Here is a 6066-nt window from a genome sequence, read left to right as displayed (position 1 = left end):
AGATGAACGTAAGAACTGGAATCTCAGTGAAAGGCTCTGCCTGGGCATGTGAGTTATTCCTTCTTGCCGACTCTAATGTAAAGCATATCCATTTTCCAGGTAGGAAAAACGGGTACTGGCAGCTCTTCCAGAATCTGCATTACCTTAGAGCCCGAGAGTGGACCTTTGAATGATGTGAAGTTAGTAAAAAATCAGTGGTTAGTTTCAAGAACAGGTATATTTAATATATCCATGTTGAAACTCCAAAGGGAAGAATTAAGTAAAAGATCAGTATCTTCCTCCATCCCCCCAAATCTAGGTTTAATCCATCCCCCACTGAGGTATGTGCATGAGCTCTGCCTAGTCCTAGAAATGGAACCAGAATTGCAGCTGGACTCTATTTTGCTGGAGTGTCAGGAGACTTGGGCAATCATGAGGGCAAATGACTTTTTCCTTTTCACCCAGCCTGAGCAAATAACTGAGATTACTGATCTAATGACCATCCCCACACCCTGCCTCACTTTCAGATAGCTTCCAAGGGCAAATAATTGTAGTCATTAGTGGGGAAAGTTTTATTAAAAGTGACTAAGGCAAAACTTGTATGGAATGTCCCATTTCAGTTTTTGGTGGTGAATACAGTAGTTGTCATCAAGGCGGTGCTCGGTACTGCTGGGTTTTGACGTCTGTACTTGCGGCAGTAGTTGGAGTCCTAACTATGATTCCTCCTCACGGATGCCTTCATTTCACCTGAGCATTTTACTCAACTTCATAGATGCTGGATTTATTCCTATGATTGCCAGTGTTTATAACAAATGGAAAACCAGCTTATCCTTTATACAAAATAAAGCAAAGTGGGGAGTCAGAGAGAGGACCAGATAGGGGATAACTGAAGCTGTGGTTCCTTAGTCTCCTTTCATTGAGTTCGAGGGCTATCTTGTGTACACACTGACTTTGGCTTTCTTAACATAGAGGTGAGGGACTTGCCACAAATACCTCTTTTGTGGGTATTCTCACTTCTGAAAAATTGTAAGTCATGAGCGGGCAGACCCCATCCTTTTTTATGAGGGTTGGATTTCTTGGGTGACACTGTTGGGTGTTGAAAGCAAAGGGCTTCTCCTCAGGTTTATAAAGGGTACCATAACAACTTCAGGCTCCAGCGTGAGGACAGGGATCCAGGAGAGCTGAGTAGATGTGTGAGGTTTTTAGAGACTCTGTTCCCGTTCTAAAGGAATATAGTTTCCTACAGCTCCATTACTGGAAGTAATAAATGTTGTCAAATCTGACTCTAAGCTGACATTTTAGACCTATCAGGGAAATAGGAAGAAAGACCCTCCAGTGGAAGGGCTAGACTTTGAAGACTTCCACAGGAGGGTGCATGCATTTGGATAGCTTTTCAAAAGTGGAACATGGGGAGTATTGCTATTTTAAGGTTTGCGCTTCATTTTTCATAATTAAATACTCTTCTGGCCACTGAAAACACTTGGTAAAGATGGAATGAGGATTATATAATCATTCTAGTGTTTGCTCACAGGAGAATGATTACTGGTCTCCATTTGTAAAACAGGGAGAAAAGAAATATCTTTGGAAATAGTATTATTTTAGACATGAAGAAATTGTTTCTGTTAGGGTAGGCATTTTGACCTAACAGAGCAGTTAAGGAGCCTGGCTTTGCACATTGCTTTGGCCAAACCCAGCCAGCAACTTGAAGTTGTCAGTGTGTGTCCTGGGAGCCTAGAGATGAATCTTCCCACCATTGCTCTTAAAGCTTTCTGTGCCTCCTCCTCTGGGCCTTGGTGTATGAACCACTTGCCTTTCTCTGTAGGGAAACGGGCAGAATCAGATTGTTACCCACAGATGCAGTCTGGGGCGGGGCACACGGTCACGTGTGCCTGTAGGGACACAGAGTTATCAGGATAGGGTAGAAGTCCTTTAGGGCTGTCCCCTTGACACCGCCTTCCTACCTGGTTTTGCTGGTGCTTTTGCCAAGATGTTTAAGACAACCAAGGTACTTGAGAATTGCAGTCCCCAAATACTGATGAAAAGAACAGGTTAGCTTTCTTGACAAAATGCTGATTAGCCATCTTTGGCAGTGTTTCTGATCAGAGGTTCCCCATGGCTGCTCTAGGAAAGTGAAAATTTTTCAGAATAAATCCTTAGATGGATTACTGGGTGGTCTTTCCACTACTCCCATCAGCCTAGTCAGGCTGCATGGTCATGCTCAGTGCAGAAAGGTGTCTTCTTGTCAAGTTATTTCGATGTTTCCAGTCTTTCCTGGAACAGTTCAGTTGTTTAAAGTTAGTATTTCAATCTTGATCAGTGTAAACCCACTTAATTATTGCAGCCTAAAGAATCTAGCTACTCGTCATTAAACTCATCATTAATGTGCCCAAATAATGATGTATTTTTGTATATTTGATCCTGGCAAATTATTAATTCAGATGATAAAAGCTCATAATTTTGGGGTATCCTTATACTCACATTGTGAACAGACATATTTTGCTGATTTAGACTTTGCACTCTTGAGGAGAATGCTGAGGTTATAAAAGGCAGGTCTCTCAACCAATCCAGCATCTGTAGCAACATGCTAACAGTCATCAACTCATGTTTGATTAATTTGATATGTGTTGTGATCTAGAGAGAATGAGGTAAAATATATATCTGAACCGTGTGGGGTGGGGGGAACAAGGGATTATGTAAGCAAATAGTGAAGTGATATGGAATAAGATGTCTCTATAAGATGAGAAGTTATTTTCTTGCATAATAGAATGATTCTTTTGCCCATGAGTGATTGTGCTAACTATAAATCGTTTATATCTATACATTAAAGCGGATTCCCCCTCAATTAGGCAACATTTAGTTAGCCAGGCCCAAGTTATTGTTTGTACTTGAAAGTAATAAAGCTGCATTTCCTTAAAAACATGTTCTGTATTTAAGACTTTTTCTTGCTTTTTGCCCCAATCGAATTCAGACATTTTTTCCCCATCCAATTCAGAGACTTTCCAAAAGTGAGTATGTTTCAGATGTGTTTTTAGAAATGGAACTGCCCCTCCAGTGATCTGAAGTGGTTTTGTGCTTTTACTGTTTTTGCATATTCTAGGATGTAAACTCAACCATATAACAATTTCTCAAGGTGATCCAAGAGGGAAAACAATAAATTTAAAAGTAAAAAGAAAAGAAGTTTTGGCAACCTTCGTGAATAGATGCAAATGGGGGAAGGCGGGTGGCTAAAAGCCCATTTTGCTGGTTCCAGACATTGGAATCATCCTCGTCTCTTGCCCTCCTCTTATCCAGCACATCCTCACATGAGGTCATTCTTCTTTATTTAAACATGTAGGGTTCCTTGTCATTTGCTTAACATGGCCCTGTACCTTTGATCCCCTGACAGCACTGTTGCAGTGTAGATTGTCATTCCTGTTTTACAGACAGGAAAGCTGAGCCTTCAAAAAGTAATTAATTGCTTAGAGGAATAGTAAGTGGTAAGGTTGAAGCTTTGATTTTTAGCCTCCACAGTCCTAGATTTTTTTACCTTATTTCCTTTTTCATTTTCTTCCTATTTCAAGTTTCTTCAATTCAAACCTGGACTGCTGCCTTTCCCCTTCACCACCTGTGTGCACCTTTCAGCCTGCCTTATGCTCTGTGTCCAGGGTCTCCCTAACTGTTCCTTTGAGCACTTGGCTTTCTCTTACTCAAACAACTTCTGACTCCCTATCACCAACAGGGTGTGTCTAGATTCCTTAACATAATGGAGCCCCAACTCATCTCTTCAAGCAAACGGTTCTTGCTATTCTGTTCCTGCCCTTGCACTTTGGGTCTTATTTTCCCTAGCCTCATGGGAAATCCTCTGTGTTCCTTTCCACCAGTCCTGGGGCCAGGCCCTGAGATTGCATTGACCTCCCACTATCTGTAAAGCCTCTGATGACCACCATCTGTCTCTTAGCCTGACCGAGCATTTTTGTTTCTAGTAGTTAGTTGTGCAGTTCGTTTGGCAATAAACCACATAGGACCTTCTGTAGTAACTTTTGATCCATAAATTTTTCAAAATCAAGGTGAATTTACCTTGTCTCCCAAACAACATTGTATGATTGAGAGTAGGAACTTGATGCTCAATAAGTTCTTGAAATTTAGATAAAGGTCATGGATTATCTTAAGGAAGAAAAATAATGGAATATCAGAGCATTGAAAAGTCAGAATAAAAGAAGCAAAATGAAAGACCAATTCCACCCAGCTCTAGACTTCTCTGTTCTGCTATATCCTATAAACATCCAAAGTGTTCTGGGTACATTTGAACAGAATATTTGATGATTACACTGTGATTAGACGTGAATAGTCCTTGCCAGTGTTCTATCCTTTGCATTTTAACTACATGTTCTGTGCTCTTTGTGGTAAAGGTAATATAATAATAATAACTCGTGGAGAAAATGATCCAGAGATCCTTTATCATTATGATTTTTAATATTTTCTTCTAATCCTTAGGCATATGTGTATAGAGTTATGCCACTGCGAATCATTGTTTTGGAGTATGCTGTCAGAAATGTGTTTTAAGTCTTTACAACCACCATAATATTTTGTAATTTTCCTTTATTTCTCTAATTTGTAAAACATTCCTATTTTTGTGGATAATTAGGTAGTTTCCAGTTTTGCTTTGTAGATAATGCTGTAGAGAAGTTCTTTGTGCATATTTCCTTAGAACAAGTTCCCAATAGAAGACTTACTAGTAAAAACAAATTTTTTTCTTAACATTCTTTGTTATGGACACTGAAGAGTGCTTAAAACACAATTTTATCAAATAGTTCTAGAGCGAACACTTGTCTAACCACTACCTAAGAAGGAATATTTCTGAACATATTTGCCAATTTAATAGGTATAAAGAAGGTATCTCAAGGTTGCTTTGACACTTTAACATTTGAAGATATGTTTTTGCGTGTGCTTGTTTGTGTTTCTTTTGAATTCTTCTGCATCTTTTACCCATTTATTTTTATTACATTTCCAAATACTTGTGAAAGCGTTGGTTGAAATGAATTATGGTCATAAATAAAATTTCACAAACGTAGTTATCACTGATTTAGAAATAATGGTTGAACCCAAGCCGTGCATTGAAGTTTTCTTTCATTACCTAAAAAGGATTTGTGTGAAGTAAACCTATGAACATTTGCTATTTACATACCATTGATTAATGTGATATATCACAAATTATGCATTATCTATTAAAGTAGATCTAATAATACCCAGTACCAAAGAATAGAGCTAGTCAACAATACTATTTAAAGAAAAATATGGTCAGTCTTGAATCAAAATGTTTTTTCCCAAAATTAACTGTATGTAGTATGTATTGAATTTTACAATGAGGAATTCAGAAAGCAACCAATACGTATTCCAAGAATGTGGTGATCTTGGTGTTTTATTTTTACTTCTTAATGCAGACTCAGGGAAGTTGTTGTCAGGTGTGCTTTTATATCTCAGGCCTCTTAAGTTCAGAGGAGATTTCCCCTCTGAAAGTTTTCACAAGCTAGCAAGCATTCCTGAGTTTGTTAGTTCAGCAGATTTAGCCTCTTAAGGTGACTCTTGAGCTAGTCGATCATTCAGGCTTTAACGGCACAAGGTTTAAACTCTATTTGAGAGGGGATCAGAAGAAATTAACACTTAGTAAGTCTATGTAGCAGAAGAAAGGTGACCAGCCTGAGCAAGAGCGAGACCCCATCTCTACTAAAAATAGAAATTATCTGGACAATTAAAATATATATATAGAAAAAATAAGGCGGGCATGGTGGCACATGCCTGTAGTCCCAGCTACTCGGGAGGCTGAAGCAGAAGAATTCCTTGAGCCTGGGAGTTTGAGGTTGCTGTGAGCTAGGCTGACGCCACAGCACTCTAGCCCAGGCCACAGAGTGAGACTCTGTCTCAAAAAAAAAAAAAAAAGGTAGAAATATTAGACTGAGTTGTTTTTTTTTTCCATTTTTCTTCTCCCCCACCAGACTATGTCTTGAGAACAAGAACTGTGTCTTACTCTTTCTTGTGTTCATATCATCTAGAACTGGTACAATGTAAACCCTGGAGGAGGGGATGCATAGATGTGTGGGCCTTGGGTTG

Source organism: Eulemur rufifrons, chromosome 7 (assembly GCF_041146395.1).
Source record: "Eulemur rufifrons isolate Redbay chromosome 7, OSU_ERuf_1, whole genome shotgun sequence".
NCBI lineage: Eukaryota > Metazoa > Chordata > Mammalia > Primates > Lemuridae > Eulemur > Eulemur rufifrons.
The sequence above is the reverse complement of the archived record's forward strand: the minus strand, read 5'-3'. Positions refer to the sequence as shown.